Below are 19,935 nucleotides of genomic sequence, written 5' to 3' on the forward strand. Positions count from 1 at the left end.
TTGTCAAACGCTTTCTTTAGGTCTAGAAATGCACAGTCCGCCCATCCATCTCTTTCTTGTATTATATCTATTAGCCTTGAATAGAAACATATTAAATTGGTGACGCATGATCGTCCTTGTCTGAATCCAAATTGCCTTGGGTTTAACACTTTATTTTTTTCTAAATATTTTACCCATCTACTTTTGATAATTCTTTCACAAATTTTTGCTATTGTACTTGTTAGAGAGACTGGTCTATAGTTGGTAGGTTCTTCTTTATTTCCTCCTTTATATATAGGTACTATATTTGCTTTTTTCCAATCTTCTGGAACTTTTCCTTCTTTCAAGGAACTGTTTAGTATGCTGTGTATTTTGTCTGCCAGTTCATTCTTGCATTCTTTCAGAATCCAGTTTGCTATTTCATCTGGCCCATGGGATTTTCTGACATCAAGATTACCCAAGTGTGTCAATATTTCATTCTTTGTTACTTCTATTTCTTCCATAGGGGGGACTTTCTCTTTCCACTCAATCTCTTCAGGTTGTATATTTTCCCTTGTAAACACTGATTTAAAATGTTTGTTCATAATTTCTGCCATTTCCATTTCCTCAGTGTATTCAACTCCCCCTTGTCTTAATTTCTCCAAGTCTTGTTTGTTTTTCAGTTTATTGTTTACAAATCTGTAAAATAATTTTGGTTGATCTTTACACTTTTCTATAACATCTTTTTCATATTTTCTCTTTTCCTCTCTGCACGTTTGTACATATTCATTTCTATAACAGGTATATATTTTCCATTTTTCAGGTCTTCTGTCTTTTTTCCATCTGGTCCAGGCTTTGTCTCTTTTGTCTTTTAACTCCCTACAACTTTTGTTGTACCAGCATTTTACATATTATTTTTCTTGTTTTTGTCTTGGGACATACTTTTCCACTCCTTCTTTGTAAATTTTTGTCAAAATATTCCATTTCTCTTCCACTGATGTTTCTTCTTTGTATATTTCTTCCCAGTTTTCTTGTTGGAAGAATTCTCTTATTTTATAAAAGTTTATTTTTTCATACATCATTCTTCCTTTTCTATATTGTTCATTTCTTTTCATATATTTTTCTTCATTAAGTTCCAGTTCAATCAATATGTGGTCACTTTTACCTATTGGTGTTTTATATTCAATCTTGTCCACTATTCTAGGTTCAGATGTAATTATTAAGTCTAGTCTCGATGGTTCTTCTTCATTTCTATACCTAGTGTTCTCTTGTATCCATTGTGTCATTGAATGGTCAGTAATCATCTCAAGTAGAGCATTTCCCCATGAGTCATCACCACTCTTTACTGTCATTTCTTCCCAGCAGATTTCTTTGCAATTAAAGTCGCCCATCATAACTATTCTTCCTCCGTCTTCCATTATTTTATTTAATGCTATCTTTGTGTCCTCTAACATACTTTTATGTTCACTCTCCTCCCATGAGGCTGTTTTCGGAGGCACATAATTGATCACAAATTTTCTGCTCTTCTTATCTCGGTCTTCCACTTCTATCATAATCATCTCTACTGTATTCTTTCCATATATGACACCTTTCACGTTTATATCCTTCTTAGTCAGGAACATAACTCCACCCCCTTGTTTTTTCTCTCTGTTTCTAATCCAATAATTGTATGCATCATGTCCTACACTGTTGGGTGGTAGTGGGCCTTTTAATTTTGTTTCTACAATTCCCATTATGTCCGGTTCTTTTTCTTTCAAATAATCATTCAGTTCATTCAATCCTGTTATTAATCCATCTATATTTGTGTAAGACGCTCTTAGTTTTCTGCCACTTCCATTGTGTTCTCTGTTTCCCTTATGTTTTTCTTTTGTATGTCGAACTGCTTTATTTTCATGTTCACTACTCTCCAATAGAATCTCTCTTTCTCTGACTCCGTTCTGTTCTCGTTTTTTGCCTTAGCTTCAAGTCTTTTCTGCTTTTCTGCCTCTCTTTCCTCCTTATTCATTTCTCTTTTTATCCATACCTTTTTATATTGATCACTTGTTGCTAGTTTCCCTGTTTTGGATAGAATTTTCTCTGCCGTTGTTTGTGACCTGAATTTAATCTTAATTGGTCTGGTCTTATCTGTACTATATTTTCCGAGTCTGAATTTTTCCTCAATTTCCTTCATAATTTCTGGTTCATCTTCCTGGACTAATTTTAATAAACTGCTTACTCTTTCATTTTCCTCATTGATTCTTGAGGTTCTATCTGGGTTATGTTTCTCTTCCATTCCTGATATAATTATACATTTCGTGTTGTCAGCTAATTCTCTTACTATATTCTCCTTCTGTCTCATCACTTTAATAACTGAGTCTTCATTATGTTCTTTCAATTGCTGTTTGACTATGTCAGTGAATGAAACCTTATTCCCTTCTTGGGTTGTTCTCAAATTTTTAGCTTCTTTAGTTATTGTCTCTCTGTTTTCATTACTATTCTTCTTCAATTTCTCATTCTCATCCTTTACATTTCTTAACTGTCTTTTTAGGCCCTCTATTTCATCAGTTAAGTTTCTGTTTGCCTTCTCTAGTTCTTCCAACCTTTCAACTCTCTGGAAAATGGAGTCAACATTGCCTAACCTACGTTCCAAGTCCTCGATCACCTTATCAACTCTCTCCTCTAGTCTTATCAGTCGGGGGGGGGGTTGTGTCCCCCCCACCCTCTTTAAATCCCTGGAACATATTCTCGTCACTTTCTACTGTATTGCTCCTCTCTATACTTCTAATCTTTACATTTTTATTTGCCATTTCGTCGTCACTGAGTTGGTCCGGTGGTCGTTTCATGTTGACCTTACGCTTGTCTGCTTGGCCCAAGTCCTCCACTTCCTCATTTCCTTCCATTTCCCCAGCAATCCCTCCCCTTCTCCTCTTTTCCTACTTACCCACTGCCCCACGAGCAATTTCCCCCCACCCTGTAAATACAAAAAGGCACTTCTCTTTGCGTTGGGATCCACAATCGGCACTTTTCTTCAGAACGTTCTTCAAGCCGTCCGTTCGTTGAAAGTGTGTGTGTGTATGTGTGTGTGTGTGTGTGTGTGTGTGTGTGTGTGTGTGTGTGTGTGTGTGTGTGTGTGTGTGTGTGTGTGTGTGTGTGTGTGTGTGTGTGTGTGTGTGTGTGTGTGTGTGTGTGTGTGTGTGTGTGTGTGTGCGTGCGTGCGTGTGCGTGTACCTGCACCTGCATGTACTCTCTCTCTCTCTCTCTCTCTCTCTCTCTCTCTCTCTCTCTCTCTCTCTCTCTCTCTCTCTCGCTGCATTATGGAGTTAGTTCTGCTGTAATTACTTTCTGACTCGGTCTCTCCCTACCTCCTTCCTTTGCCCCCCCCCCTTCTCTGTCTCCCTCCCTCTCTCTCTCTCTCCCTCTCTCTCTCTCTCTCTCTCTCTCTCTCTCTCTCTCTCTCTCTCTCTCTCTCTCTCTCTCTCTCTCTCTTCCTCTATCTCTCTATCTATCTATCTATCTATCTATCTCTCTCTCTTCCTCTATCTCTCTCTATCTACCTATCCATTTATCTCTCTATCTCTGTCTCTTTCTCTTTCTCTCTCTTACTCTGTCGTGGGCTTTTCTCTGTTTTCCTTTTTCTTTGTCTGTCTCTCTGTCTGTCTCCCCTTCTGTGTCTGTCTGTCTATTGGTCTGTCGGTTTGCCGTTCTATTGATCTCTCTTCTGTCTGTCTGTCAGTCTCTGCATGTCTGTCTAGTTGTTTAACTGCGTGTCCGTCTATCTGGGTACCTGTCCATCTGTCTATGTGTCTATTTTTTTATATAATTGCCCGTCGGTCTCTCTATCTGTCAATTTGTTTGTCAGTTTGTCTGCAAGCCTCTTTTTCTCTCTTTCTATATATCTGCCTACTGCCTATCTTTCAATCTCTGTTTGTCTGTCTGGTTATATATGCGTTTGTCTCTGTCTGTCTGTCTCATTCTCTCTGTCCATTTGTCACTGTCCATTTCTCTGTCTCTCTGTTTCTGACCCATTTGTTGTTTGTACAATTATGACTTTGTCATTGTGTTATGATACCGTTGTTTGCATTTTATGATTTCTTTGACTTTTGTTTTATTGTTTACTAAATGTAATCTTCTCCTTCCTTCTTCTTTCCCTCTCCTCCACGCCCTCCACTTGTTCCTTCTCTTCTCGAAAATTTGTCTATCTTTTTAGATTTTCGATCAAAATTTGAATGACTACCTCTATGCATTTATTTATTTATTTACCTATGCGTTTATTTATTTATTTTTTATTTAGTATCATTTATATTATTATATTTTTATTTATTTATTTATCTTATCTATTATTATTTATATTATTATATTTTTATTTATTTATTCATCATTATTATATTTTTCTTTCGCATTCGACCTAGTTATGGACCAAAAAGGTCTCCTGCCGGGATGTTCCGCCTTTGTAATCCTTTGTAAATATTTCCAAGGACCTTAGTTATCCAGTAACCGGTTGGAGACGAATTCCTCTCAAAAATGATTAGTGATCACATATATTTCACCCTTTCTGTTTTGCTTTTTTATCCTTAAATCTAACTTTTTCTCAATTCATGACACTAACTCTTCGTAGCAATATTTCACCCAGGGAGAGAGGCGTTGAGTTATTGCCAACCAAATACTCCTCCTCCTCTTCCTCTTCCTCCTGCTCTTCCTCCTCCTCCTACTCCTCTTCCTCCTCCTCTTCCTCCTCCTCTTCCTCCTTCTTCTCCTCCTTTTCCTCCTCTTCCTTCTCTTGCTGCTCCTGTCCCTCCTCCTCCTCCTCCTTCTCCTCCCCCTCTGCATCCTCCTCTTCCTCCTCCTCTTCCCCGTCCTCCTCCTCCCCTCCTCTACTCCTCTCCTTTTCTCCGAAAGCCACTCCATCTGACCTCGTGGCCCTCCACAAACCTCCTCCAATCCTCCAGTTTGACTAATCCGGGCCCTAACACCATTCTTCACTCCCAATCACACAATCGTGGGGCCCAATACTATTCGAATCCGTGACTGTGCGAGCCTCTTTCATCCAATCCAAGGCACAATTCCAGCCTGACAATCAATCCCACAACTCTACCCATACGACCAAATCATTTCTCCAATCTTCTCTCTCCCAACATCTCTCTCTCTCTATTTCTCTCTCTCTTCCTCTCTCTATTTATTTGTCTGTCTGTCTCTCTCTCTTTCTCTGCCTGTCTATCCATCTGTCTGTCTCTCTCTCTCTCTCTCTCTCTCTCTCTCTCTCTCTCTCTCTCTCTTTCTCTGTCTCCCCCCCTCTCTCTCTCTCTCTCTCTCCCCTCCCTCTCTCTCTCACATATATACACATACACACAAACACTCACACACACACACACACACACACACACACACACACACACACACACACACACACACACACACACACACACACACACATACACACACACACACACACACACACACAATTTTATACTTTTCTCCCCCTTCCTCTCTCTCCCTTTTACTCCTCCTCTCTCTTTCTTTCTCTTTGTTTTCCATCTTATCTTTTCTCTCCACCACTTCTCCCCTCCCTCCTAATTATGTCCTTTCTCCCTCCTCCTTTTTCCTCTTTCCTTCTTCCTCCCTCCTCCCTCCTGCCTCTTCCTCCCTCTTCCTCCCATCTATTCCCTCTTGTTCATATGTGCAGGTGGACCCAGACCTTGGCTCCACCCACAGAAAACGGCAAAAGGGTGGATCCAGTCTTCGGTTCCACCCACAGAAAACGGTAAGAGAAAGAGAAAATCTAGACTTGTCGTATCGAGACAAAAGTTAATTCTTTCCTTTCGGTGACGTCATTTCAGTTGAATATATATATATATACATATATATATGTATATATATATACAGTATATATATATATATATATATATATATATATATATATATATATAGCCTGAACAAAGTCATTAATGAGATCCACCGTGTTCAAGGAGGGAAATAAAGTTGTCAGGAATCAGTCAGAATTAAATGATCAAAGAGTGTCATAGAGTCTTAAGTATGTGACGTTTAGTGACCCCCTTTTACACAGAATAGGATAGTCTGATTTTACTTAGACTTAATTAGATTAATGTCTTATTGGGGCAGCACTAAAAAGGTGGTAATTTTCTTCTGCTAATTGGTCTCTCAGTAGCAAGTGTGTTACTGACTAGACGCCGAGAGATAGGAAGCGTGGAAGAATGAGACCAGACAGAAGGTGGAGAGACGAGATAGAAAAGTTTGCAAGATTGACGTGGGAGAGAATGGCGCGGTCGTGTGAATCATGGAATGCCGTGAAGGAGGCCGTTGTTCAGCAGTTGCTGATTTGATTGATTGATTGATTGAAATGGCGAATTGAATGAGTTCTTCAACCTTTTTACCCTTGCGTAACCTTTGAAATAAATTGCATGTCTCAAGGAACCCCTGCGCAAAAAAACAAAACAAAAAAAAAAACACGTATACCATATCTTTCTCATTTTATTTTCATCGTAATAATAGGTTAGATAGGATGATGTCTATATTACATTATTACAATAACCAAGAATATGTCGTGCGTGTTTAATTATATTACGTATATGAAATTAAAAAAAAAAAAAAAAAAAAGTGCATTAGCTTATCTCACTTGTTCTCGCGGAACCCTTAGGGACCTTTTGCGGAACCTTAGGGTTCCGGGGAACCCTGGTTGAGAAACGCTGGAGTAGATTAACAGGAAAGAGAGAGATCTGAATTATATTAACCTTCAATCGTAAAAGAATTGTGCTTAATTCTGGTCCGTAGAAACATCACTCCAATACATAAAATATTGTCTACAACATAGTGATGCAGTAAATATGCTATTCGTTGATGAAAATCTAGTAATTAGAATCATATTAACCTCCGATCGTAAAAAAATTGTGCTTAATTCTGGTCCGTAGAAATATCACTCCAATACACTAAATATTATCTACAACACAGTGATGCAGTAAATATGCTATTCGTAGATGAAAATCTAGTGATTATAAGTATATTAACCTCCGATCCTAAAGGAATTGTGCTTAATTCTGGACCGTAGAAATATCACTCCAATACACAAAATATGATCTAGAACACAGTGATGCAGTAAATATGCTATTCGTTGATGAAAATCTAGTGATAAGCTCCCGTGAAGAAGTAACAGGAAGGAGAGGGAGTAGAAGTATATTAACATCCAACCTTAAAAGAATTGTGCTTAATCATGGTCCGTAGAAATGTCACTCTAATACACAAAATATTGTCTACAACGCAGTGATGCAGTAAATATGTTATTCGTTGATGAAAATCTAGTGATAAGCTCCCGTTGAAGAAGTAACAGGAAGGAGATGGATTAGAAGTATATCAACCTCCGATCATAAAAGAATTGTGCTTAATTCTGGTATGTTGAATTGTCACTCCAATGCACAAAATACTCTCTACAACACAGTGATGCAGTAAATATGCTCTTCGTTGATGAAAATCTAGTGATAAGCTCCGGTTTTCCACACCTCGCTCCCACGTCGGGAACTCGCTGCTCCTGAATTCATTAACTGCTTTGGTAATTAAACTTGGTTTTGTGGGCCACTGTTCCCTTGACGAAGATTAAATGTGTGTTTCCCCCAATGACGCTAAAGCTCGTCATTTGTTCTTGTCCACATACAAGTGCTTCCTTCTGTGTGTCCCTCATCTCAGCAAGTCGTACTCATTTCTAAAGGGGCATTTAGACGGCCAAACGGTTTAGGTATTTGGTTGTCAAACACGTTCGACAAACGTGTTTGACGACCAAATACCCCATTCATACGGTCAAACTGTTTGTCAAACTGTTTGACCGTGTAAATGGCTCTTAAAGGGGGAAAGTAGATCGAAAACTCTTTTGATCTCGACAACAATCCATGAGTTATACACAGTTTCTTCACCAGAATATAGCATATGGAATATATAACAGAGCTGGGCGCGTTACCGCCGGCCAGATAGTGCGTTACCGAAAAATATATATATATGTTACGCATTGTATATACATATGTATGTATATAATACGCATTGACGGAAATGCACCCCAGATTTTTCGGTAACGCACTACCTGTCCGACAGTAACGCACTACCTCTCCAGCGGTAACGCGCCCAACTTTGTTATATACCTAGTCTACTAAAAAAAAAAAAAAAAAAAAAAAAAAACAGCGGAGGGAACCCATCATATCCAAAAGCTTTAAACACAGCTTCGATAAAAACATTTAAGGTTTTCGTGTTGTTACGTAATCCGTATTTATACATGTTCAAGAAACGCCTTTACCCCCCACAAGAAATTACATGTATCAATCTCAAATTCGCCGTCTACATTCTCTAATTCTAAACAGCATGTTGAAACTTTACCAATCTAAGTTCTCCCCCTAATCTCTACTCTCTGACTTCATAACATAATTTCTGTCCTGCAAACTACACACACACACACACGCACACACACACACACACACACACACGCACACACACATATACACACATAGACACACACATACACACATATATATGTGTGTATATACATATATATATATATATATATATATATATATATATATATATATATATATATATATATATATATATATAGTACAACACTGAATGGGTCCCAGTGATTAGAGATACATTTTAACATCCGCAACGCACTTTAATTCTAAGCCATCAGCATGCTGATGGCTTAGAATTAAAGTGCGTTGCGGATGTTTATATATATATATATATATATATATATATATATATATATATATATATATATATATATATATATATATATATATATATATATATATATATACTGTATATGTACAACACTGAATGAGTCCCAGTGAACAGATATACTTTTTTTTATTAACCACAGTACACTTTAATTCTAAGCCATCAACATCGAGATACTCGCAAAGGCCAGCATGGGTCGTACCACGTTTCAATTTCTGCATGCGGGCCTACGGAAGTCTCTCGATGTTGACGGCTTAAAATTAAAGTGTATTGTGGTTGATAAAAATGTATATATATATAAACAGATACTGAATAGTCTCCATTACAAAGATATTCATCTTATCATCACATTAACTTGTTTCAGTTTTAATTCCTTGCAAACACGAGTACGTAGCTCGATGGAAGCATATTCGGAAACTGAGACGCTGTCAGGCTGAGGACTCGAACCTAGCCGATACGTAACAAATAGTGACCTAAACAATTCAACCATCAAGAAGGATATAAGTTAAACAATTTCTTATATATGTATGCTTCAGTTACATATACACGAACTTTTTACGTATCGGATAGGTTCGAGTCCTTGGGAATGTTTTTCGTTCTCCGATTTTGGATATAATTAAGATAAAGGTTGCGCTGACCTGACCGAATCTTCTGTCATTGTTTATTTTTAGCGGATATATAAACCAATAATCACACAAACTCGTCATGAATAAATGTGAGTTGTTTTCAACTGTATATTCGGTACGTATAATTCATAGTTTGTGATCCTCAACATTTGCTTTCCATTGCCTTAAAAAAGAGATCATTATTTCCTCTCTTTTTAATCTTATCAGAAAATATTTCAGAAAAGGATAATTACCATATCTGGGTAAGAAAACATATATATCAATAATAAACACGTTAGGTTTTTCGAGACATACAGGAGGATTTGCTCTGGATGTGCTGTGTTTTGCTACAATGCTTCTGACCCAGGGCAGTGGGCGAGATGCAGGGATGACCCGTCATCCAGGAGGAGCCAAGATAAGAGGGAGGGAGGGAGGGAGGGGGGTGAATGGGAGTGGAGTATTTGGGGACGGAATGTGGGAGTGGATTTTATGCCTTTGTTTTTTGGCTACCTCCCTTGTAAGAGGGAAATAGCCATTGGTAGTATGTATGTATATACAGGAGGGCTTGACAAAAAAAGAGAGGGAAAAAGAGAGAGAGATGGAGAGAGATCTGTTGAAGATAACATACTGCCTGTATGTACTTTTTGAGTGTAGAAAACACACGGGAATACTAGTTGATATTTTGAGTCTTTTTAATTCAGGGTTTTATTGTTTGATTCACCAGTGTTTTCATGTGAACCTAGAATATAAGTATTTTCGTAATAACCATTTTCTTCTTTTTTTATCACTGGAAAGACGAAAACTCATAAAAATTGAAATATTTCCTTACACCTTCTGGTTGCAAAATGGGTCTTCCTTAAGAACATAACAATGAAAAAGACTGCAAGAGACCATGAGGCCTACACTAGGTAGTTCCTTAGCAGAGTAAAATGACCTTGGGCCAGAATAAATAAATGACTGGATGGAGAAATCAAGACTCTCATGTTTGTGAGAAACAACTGAAGCAGAATGGTAGAAAATATATTTTAATCAATCTGCGCCCTCAAAGATTTAACTTTTTTTTTTTCCTTATGGTTTTTCAACCCGTAACCCTTTCGAAAACAAAAAACGGGGAATATCTTTCATTTCTTTTAAATGCAAAGCTGAACCAGAACAATAATCAGTATATCATTGATATTGTTATTTTAGTATTAATTACAACGTCATGAATAGACGAACAAAATCAGTCGAATTTCTTCTTTAAGTTTACAGATACGATAAGCGTTATGAATCAAGACACACCTGGATAAAATCGGTTGTAATCGACTGAAAATACACTTTGGTCGTTCGTTCGAAAATCTATATCTAATCCATGACTCTATGAACGTAGGTTTGGATTACGTTAAAAGAGAAATTAATTTTCTATATTTTTAATTGGAGTGCTGTAAATAGTTGATAACTTAGTTTATTTGAATTTGCACATCAAAGACACGATTTTATGTTTTCGATTCATGTGATGTTTTAGCTTAAGAATAAAAATAAGCGTGTATTGCTCTATGACACGAATTCTGACAAAATGATTCACATACTAACTCAAGTCAAAACGTTACTTTTTCGTGAATATAGAACTTCATATCCTGGATATAAATAAATATTTGTTTTAAATTTGAAAATACATCTAATCATCCCAAAGGAGATAATAGACTTTATACTAATAATGATTTTTGTTGTGGTTCCGATTGCATTGAAAAAACACAGCGGGAAATATCAAATTTCGGGATATTACTAGAACATATCTAGAGGCAGAGTACTTAGGAAATTCAGAGTAACCACACCTTTAAAATATTAACTAACACATAAACTAGATCTGTATTGAAGCAAAGTAAATACCCATTGAATTAAGATTATAGTTTACAGTGTACATTCTGTTAACCTATGATTGTCTCTGTTAAATTTGTCATGAAACGACAAAAACGTATTTCTTGTTCCTTATGTCTTGGCTAACACATTAGGAAGACGAACCCATACATCAGATGCAGGTAAAGAACGAAGATTATATTACTCAGATGCCGTTTGAGCAAATTGGTCCTTGCACCTACATACACGCGCGCACACACACGCGCGCACACACACACACACACACTTCAACGAATGGACGGCTTAGAAGACGTTCTGAAGAGAATTGAAGTTTGTGGATCCTAACGCAGAGAAGTGCCTATTGTATTTACAGGGTGGGGGGGAAATTGCTCGTGGAGTAGTAGGAAAGTAGGGAAAGAGGAAAGGGGGAGGGATTATTGAGGGAAATGGAAGGAAATGAGGAAGGAGTAGACTTGGCCCAGGCAGACAGGCGAAAGGTAAACAAAAGGCCCCCCGATCAGCTGAGCGACGATGAAATGTCTAATAAAAATGTAAAGATTAGAAGTATAGATAAGAGCAATACAGTAGAAAGTGATGAGAATATTTTCCAGGGATTTAAAGAGGGTGGGGGGGGGGACACAACCCCCCCCCCGACTGACAAGACTAGAAGAGAAGGTCGATAAGATGATCGAGGACTTGGAGCGTAGGTTCGGTCATGTTGACAATATTATACGAAGAGTTGAAAAATTGGAAGAACTAGAGAAGGCGAACAAAAACTTAACTAAGGAAATTGAAGAATTAAAAAAAAAAACAGTTAAAAGAAGTAAAAGATGAGAATAAAGTCTTAAAGGAGAATAATAAGGAGAACAAGGAGGGTTGGAAAAAAATTCAAGAAAATAGCAAAGTTGCATTCACTGACATAATCAGACAGCAAATGAATGAACAAACTGAAAACTCAGTTATTAAAGTGATGAGACAGAAGGAGAATATAGTAAGAGACTTAGCAGATAGAAAGAAATGTATAATTATATTAGGAATGGAAGAGAAACATAACCCAGATAGAACCACAAGAATCAAAGAGGAAAATGAAAAAGTAAGAAATTTACTAGAATTAGTTCAGGAAGATGAACCAGAAATAATGAAACAAATCGAAGAGAAATTCAGGCTAGGGAAATATAGTACAGACAAGACCAGACCAATCAAGATTAAATTCAGGTCACAAACTACGGCTGAGAATATCTTATCCAAAACAGGGAAACTAGCAACAAGTGAACAATATAAAAAGGTATGGATAAAAAGGGAAATGAATAAAGAGGAAAGAGAGGAAGAAAAACAGAAAAGACTTGAAGCAAAGGAAAAAAACAAGATAAGAACGGAGTCAGAAAAAGAGAGATTCTATTGGAGAGTAGTGAATATGAAACTAAAGAAAGTCGACATACAAGAGAAAAACAAAAGAAAAACAGAGAACACAATGGAAGTGGCAGAAAACTAAGAGTGTCTTACACAAATATAGATGGATTAATAACAGGATTGAATGAACTGAATGATTATTTGAAAGAAAAAGAACCAGACATAATGGGAATTGTAGAAACAAAATTAAAAGGTCCACTACCACCCAACAGTGTAGGACATGATGCATATAATTATTGGATTAGAAACAGAGTGAAAAAGGAAGGGGGTGGAGTTATGTTCCTGACTAAGAATGATATAAACGTGAAGGGTGTCACATATGGAAAGAATACAGTAGAGATGATAATGATGGAAGTAGAAGACAGAGATAAGAAGAACAGAAAGTTTGTGATAAATTATGTGCCCCCAAAAACAGCCTCATGGGAAGAGAGTGAACATAAAAGTATGTTAGAGGACACAAAGATAACATTAAACAAGATAATGGAAGAGGGAGGAAAAATAGTTATGATGGGCGACTTTAATTGCAAAGAAATCTGCTGGGAAGAAATGACAGTAAAGGGTGGAGACGGCTCATGGGGAAACGCTCTACTCGAGATGGTTACTGACCATACAATGACACAATGGATACAGGAGAACACTAGGTATAGAAATGAAGAAGAGCCATCGAAACTAGACCTAGTAATTACATCCGAACCTAGAATAGTGGACAAAATTGAATATAAAACACCAATAAGTAAAAGTGACCACATATTGATTGAACTGGAACTTAATGAAGAAAAATATATGAAAAGAAATGAACAATACAGAAAAGGAAGAATGATGTATGAAAAAACAAACTTTGATAAAATAAGAGAATTCTTTCAAAAGGAAAACTGGGAAGAAATATACAAAGAAGAAACAACAGTAGAAGAGAAATGGAATATTTTGACAAAAATTTACAAAAAAGGAGTGGAAAAGTATGTCCCAAGACAAAAACAAGAAAAAGAATATGTAAAATGCTGGTACAATAGAAGTTGTAGGGAGTTAAAAGACAAAAGAGACAAAGCCTGGACCAGATGGAAAAAAGACAGAAGACCTGAAAAATGGAAAATATATACCTGTTATAGAAATGAATATGTACAAATGTGCAGAGAGGAAAAGAGAAAATATGAAAAAGATATCATAGAAAAGTGTAAAGATCAACCGAAACTATTCTACAGATTTGTAAACAATAAACTGAAAAACAAACAAGACTTGGAGAAATTAAGACAGGAGGGAGTTGAATACACTGAGGAAATGGAAATGGCGGAAATTATGAACAAACATTTTAAATCAGTGTTTACAAGGGAGAACATACAACCTGAAGAGAACGAATGGAAAGAGAAAGTCCCCCCTATGGAAGAAATAGAAGTAACAAAGAATGAAATATTAACACACTTGAGTAATCTTGATGTCAGAAAATCGCATGGACCAGATGAAATAGCAAACTGGATACTGAAAGAATGCAGGAATGAACTGGCAGACAAAATACATAGCATACTAAATAGTTCCTTGAAAGAAGGAAAAGTTCCAGAAGATTGGAAAAAAGCAAATATAGTACCTATATACAAAGGAGGAAATAAAGAAGAACCTACCAACTATAGACCAGTCTCTCTAACAAGTACAATAGCAAAAATTTGTGAGAAAAAAAATCAAAAGTAGATGGGTAAAATATTTAGAAAAAAACAAAGTGTTAAATCCAAGGCAATTTGGATTCAGACAAGGACGATCATGCGTCACCAATTTAATATGTTTCTATTCAAGGCTAATAGATATAATACAAGAAAGAGATGGATGGGCGGACTGTGCATTTTTAGATCTAAAGAAAGCTTTTGACAAAGTACCACATAAGAAGTTGCTTAAGAAATTAGAAACTGAAGGAGGAATACAGGGCAAACTACTAAATTGGATGGAGGACTTTTTGCAAGAAAGAAAAATGATAGTGATAAGAGACCAGCACTCAAAATGGGATGAAGTAATAAGCGGTGTTCCGCAGGGAACAGTTCTGGCCCCAATAATGTTTGCTATATATATTAATGATATGGATGAAGGAATAGAAAGCTATATGAGCTTCTTTGCAGATGATGCAAAACTACTGAAAAGAGTGAAAACTGAAGAAGATTGTGAATCACTACAGAGAGATCTAAATAAGGTACAAGAATGGAGTAGGAAGTGGGAGATGGAGTTCAATACAAAAAAGTGTAGTATAATGGAATTTGGAAAAAGCAAAAACAGAATAACAGGAGCATATAAATTGGGAGAAGAAGGAATAAAAAAAAAGTAGAAAATGAGACGGACCTGGGAGTCATTGTTATGAATAATATGTCACCTGAGAAACATATAAATAAGATTTTTGGAGAAACTTATAATCTAATAAGAACAATCAAAGTTGCATTTACATACCTGGATGAAGAAATGGTGAAGAAAATCCTAATCACCCTGATAAGACCAAGACTGGAATATGCAGCAACGATATGGTCACCAAGTACAAAAAAATGTATAAAAAAAACTTGAAAGAATACAAAGAGCAATTACAAAATTGGCACCAACACTCTCAAAACTATCATATGAAGAAAGACTAGAAAAACTTGAACTACAGACACTAGAGCAAATAAGAGAGGAGATTTGATAGCTATTTACAGAATCATGAAAGGCATAGAAATTACTGACAGAGATAATCTGATAAAATGGGATGACAGAAATACTAGAGGACACGGAAAGAAAATAAAAAAAGACAGCTATAGAAGAGATTTGAAAAAGAACAGCTTTCCTCACAGAGTAATAGACAGTTGGAACAAGTTAGATGAGAAAGTGGTGTGTGCAAAAACAATACATGAATTTAAAAATAGTTTAGATAAAATGAGATATGAAGACGGGACCCCACGAGCATAGCTCCCCTTCCCGTAAAATACAACTAGGTAAATACATATATATATATGTATATATATATATATATATATATATATATATTTGAATAATTCGCTAGTGGACAGCGACATCAATCATACAATCCATGACCGTCGCGCAGAGGATTCGAACCACCGCCTATAGACCCAAGAGAGTCCACAGCACCCGCCTTTAACCACTCGACCATATGTATATATATGTATATATATATATATATATATGTGTGTGTGTGTATATTATATATATATATATATATATATATATGTGTGTGTGTGTGTGTGTGTGTGTGTATATATATATTATATGTCTTATATATATATATATATATATATATATATATATATATTGTACAACACTGAATGGGTCCTAGTGAATAGCGATACATTTTTATTAACCACAATGCACTTTAATTCTAAGCCATCAACATCGGGTGTCACGATGGAGGCAACACGCAGAAATTGAAACGTGGTACGACCAAGGACTCGAACCTGGTGAGCGCGTGACAAGTGCTGTAGTGACTTTAACTATTACATAATTCAAGTGAGATATATGTATACACATATATATGTGTGTGTGTGTGTATACATGTACATATATATGTATATATACATATGATATACATATATATACATGTATATATACATATATATATATATACGTGTACAGTACTTACATAAATGAATTGTCTATTTTTCATCATTAGAACTGCAGATGTTCTCCGCTTACCACTACACCTGCTCTAACTGCTTACGATATTCCGACTCACTGGTTTGGAAAGCAACATCTCTATGATTTACGAGACTGACTTTATGTCCTAATGACTTTCAATTTCGCCACACACTGGGCTTGTTCAGATGATGGAGGGCGTCTCAAGTAAAGACATTACTGTGATTTTTCAAACAATGGAATCATGATGCAAGTCCGTTTGCATATTACAAGGGGAGGAATGTTCTGTCATGTTTATTATGTAAATGGAGAATTGTTTTCGAAGACATTAGTATCGCTTGTAAATCTCTCTGGTCGTTTTTCATATCAGAAATTTGTGATTGATAAACGACATTATCTGTATCGGTTTGTAATGTTATAAATTTCCACACAATGATGTGATTTACCTGTTTCGTTCATAAGAATGAAGGAGACTGCAAGAGACCATAATGCCTATGCTAGGCAGTTCCATGGACCTCAATTCCATCCATAATGTTGTCTAACCTTTTCTTAAAACAACCGATAGTTTCAGCGCTCACTACATAGTTACTAAGTCTGTTCCATTCTTTAAAAACTCTATTGGTAAACGACTCCTTGCATATTCATTTATCTGATATTAGGCAACTTTATATGACTCAGTGGCTAAAGTAAAACAAAATGGAGTCTGCGTGTGTGTGTGTGTGTGTGTTTGTATGCATGTATGTGTGTGCGCGTGTGATTCACCATGGTCTTGGATTACGTGTTGGACTCGTGATCGACAGCTTTTTCCCTCCCGGAAGAGAGCTCAGAGCTTATGTATGACCGATCTATGGGTAATGCTGTGATCTTACACGCACACACACACCCAGCTCCCCGCCCACGAGAGTTGGAGTAACGCTTCGCAGCGCAGCGATATTGAAATTATTGCAGCCGTGGGCGGGATTCGAACCCGGACCGCTGTAGTGGCAGCCGGGAACTCTACCACTGCGCCACGAGTCGTGTGTGTGTGTGTGTATGTATGTTTGTGTGTACGTGTGTGTTTGTGTGTGTGTGTGTACGTGTGTGTGTGCTTGTATACGCACGTATTGTGCGTATGTATATGCGTATGCTTGTGTGCTTTGGCATGAAACTCTTCTCTGTATTTTTTCTCTAAAGACTCATTGTTCGTCTTTCACATTGTCATGAACATGTACCGTTTTCCGGATTTCCCATAAGTTTATTTTTCAGCATAAGTTATGATATTATATGAATACATAAAAGCGAATGACCTTTCGTTAAACAATAAAAGACACATTCTTTAGGGACATAAAAAAAAAAAAAAAAAAAAAAAAAAAAAGAGAGACCTTTAGCAAGCGCCCAGGAGGTGCAAGTTGACACAGAATTGCTGGCGTTGATTGAGGTGAACGGGGCTGGATGGAGATGGACGAGGTGGTGGGTGGCTGTGGTGGGCGTTAGAGGTGGCAGGGGGCCGTGCCAGCAGGTAAAAGAAGTCTTGGGCTTCAGGTGAAAAGTGGCTTCTTCTTGTTCTGCACACAGGAACATTTAGTGTTTTTTGACAACGCGTCCTGATTACAGACATGCCAGATATAAGAGTGAATGTTGAAAATCATCTAAAAGAGGCGTACTCTAGGAAATTTATATAGAATGTTTAGAAAGAGTTGAAGGAAAGATTGTAGATGATTAAAGGAAAAGAGACGATAGCTGAACGAAAATGTAACGTGGAAGAAAAGTAGAATGAAGCTAAACCCTATATGGACCACATATATTTTGGCCGGACAAAAAAAATCATGCGTTTGTTTCTAGGTTATTATGGACCTGAGGAATGTTATAGATCAGTTTTCCTGGCAATTGCTACAGTCTATGCAATAATACAGTACCATGACGAATTAGTCATGTTGGTCACGAGGGAAATGAAATTGGCTAATGATTGTGTTACCAAAATTTATTACGTTATTAGAATATAGAAAGCAATTCTGTTGCTCATCTCACCAAAAATGAATATTTTATTGAAAAATTAAACTTTTGATAACTTGACATCTTGTTAATGAAAATTAATTGTTTTTAAGCATATAAATAATTGAAATACCTTTATATGTAATATGGGTTATTACAAAAAATAATATACCTGTTCTTAGCAGTGAAAAACTTGCTGGAAATTGTAGAAATATCATCAATAACACCTTTATTCAAAATATTATACTTTAGAAAAGAAAACACCTGAACTCCTCAGTGAGAAATTTGTTGGAAAGGAGGAAAATAATAATTATCATGAAAAAAATACAGTGCATGTATTTGTTTGTCTCACTCCTTACACTAGGAAATGAGAGGGAGGGATTCACACTGTCTTAAGTATGGAATTGTAAAAAACAGTTGTTTCTCTCATTTAGACACAAACTCACTTTGCACTTGATACACCTGATATTGGTGCGACCCGCACATCCAACTCGTTTGCAGTACAAACGAGGATTTTTCACCTCTGGGAAGTGCCCTACTTTATCTAGTCTCACATCATTCTGGGGCTTGAATTGGCCAACCCTTTGAATTCTTGTTGATGGTGGAGGAGGAGTTCTCTCACTTGAAGATGGACGACCTCGCTTGGGGATATATTTCCCTGTATTGATGAGTGATTCTGACAAGGACATCCTGAAGGTCAGTGGGGAATGTCTTTTTTCCTAGGGAATCCTTTTGGCCTCACAATCTCTTCGGTATACCAGCCATGCCTCATTGATAGTCATGTCAATCATGTGATAGATGAGTCTGTGATAATATTTCTTAGAACGTACCGGGATCCTATATAGTGCTAGAAGACAGTCAGCCAGGTCTACACCTCCCATGTTCTTATTGTACAAATGTACGATGTTAGGCTGTGGAATTTCCACAACTTTCCTCTGACTTCTATCATAGCGTCGTGCAATGTGAGTTGGATTGCCCTCAGCAAAGGAAGACAATAATGTCACACATTTATTGTCAAACCATTTCACTGTTGTTGCCTGGCTGACCTCACCAGATAATTTCCATTCCTCAAATGTACCTCTGCCTTTCTTCTTCATGTCAGCGTCCAATGTGAACTTGAGGCCTTGGAGCCGATTTGCCCGGACTGTCCCACAACACCATATATTCTTGTCAGCCAGATGTTCTAAAAGTGGTAAAGATGTAAACCAGTTGTCAAAATAAAGTAGGTGATTCTTATTGTTTGGAATTGTCTCAGCCAAGTGTAAGACAATATTAGAGGATGCACCCAGATCTGGAATACCGTCTCCATTCACAGGTTGAATTGACCCTGTGTAAGGTATGAAGTCATGAATAAGACCCCCACTGTCTGCAAGAACAAAGAACTTGAAACCCCATTTTCTGGGTTTCATGGGTATGTATTGTTTCATAGAGTGCCTTCCCTTGAAAGGCACCATTTGTTCATCAATGCAGAGGTTTTGTTGCAATGGAAGGTCTTGGAATTTTTTCCGCAAATGGTCTACCATTGGCCTGACTTTGAACAGTTTATCATTGTTTAACTCATCAGTGTTGTCCCGAAGATGTAAGTTGGATTTTATAGTCTCCCATATGTTGCAACTCATAACTAAAGCAGTATACTCTCTATACCCCCCAAACAATTCACCAGACCAATGGAGACGTGTCTGGGGAGTCCCAATAATGTTGAAATGAATAAGTAGACCTATCCATTGTTCAAGTTCTTGCCTAATGAGGTTTAGAGGTTTGTTCACATCTTTTTGTGTAGCATATAAATTAGACTGATAGACTATCATATCTAAAAAATCAGGAGTGAAAAACTGTGTGAAATACCATAATGGGT

Source organism: Oratosquilla oratoria, chromosome 33 (assembly GCF_046742065.1).
Source record: "Oratosquilla oratoria isolate Oo_2021 chromosome 33, ASM4674206v1, whole genome shotgun sequence".
NCBI lineage: Eukaryota > Metazoa > Arthropoda > Malacostraca > Stomatopoda > Squillidae > Oratosquilla > Oratosquilla oratoria.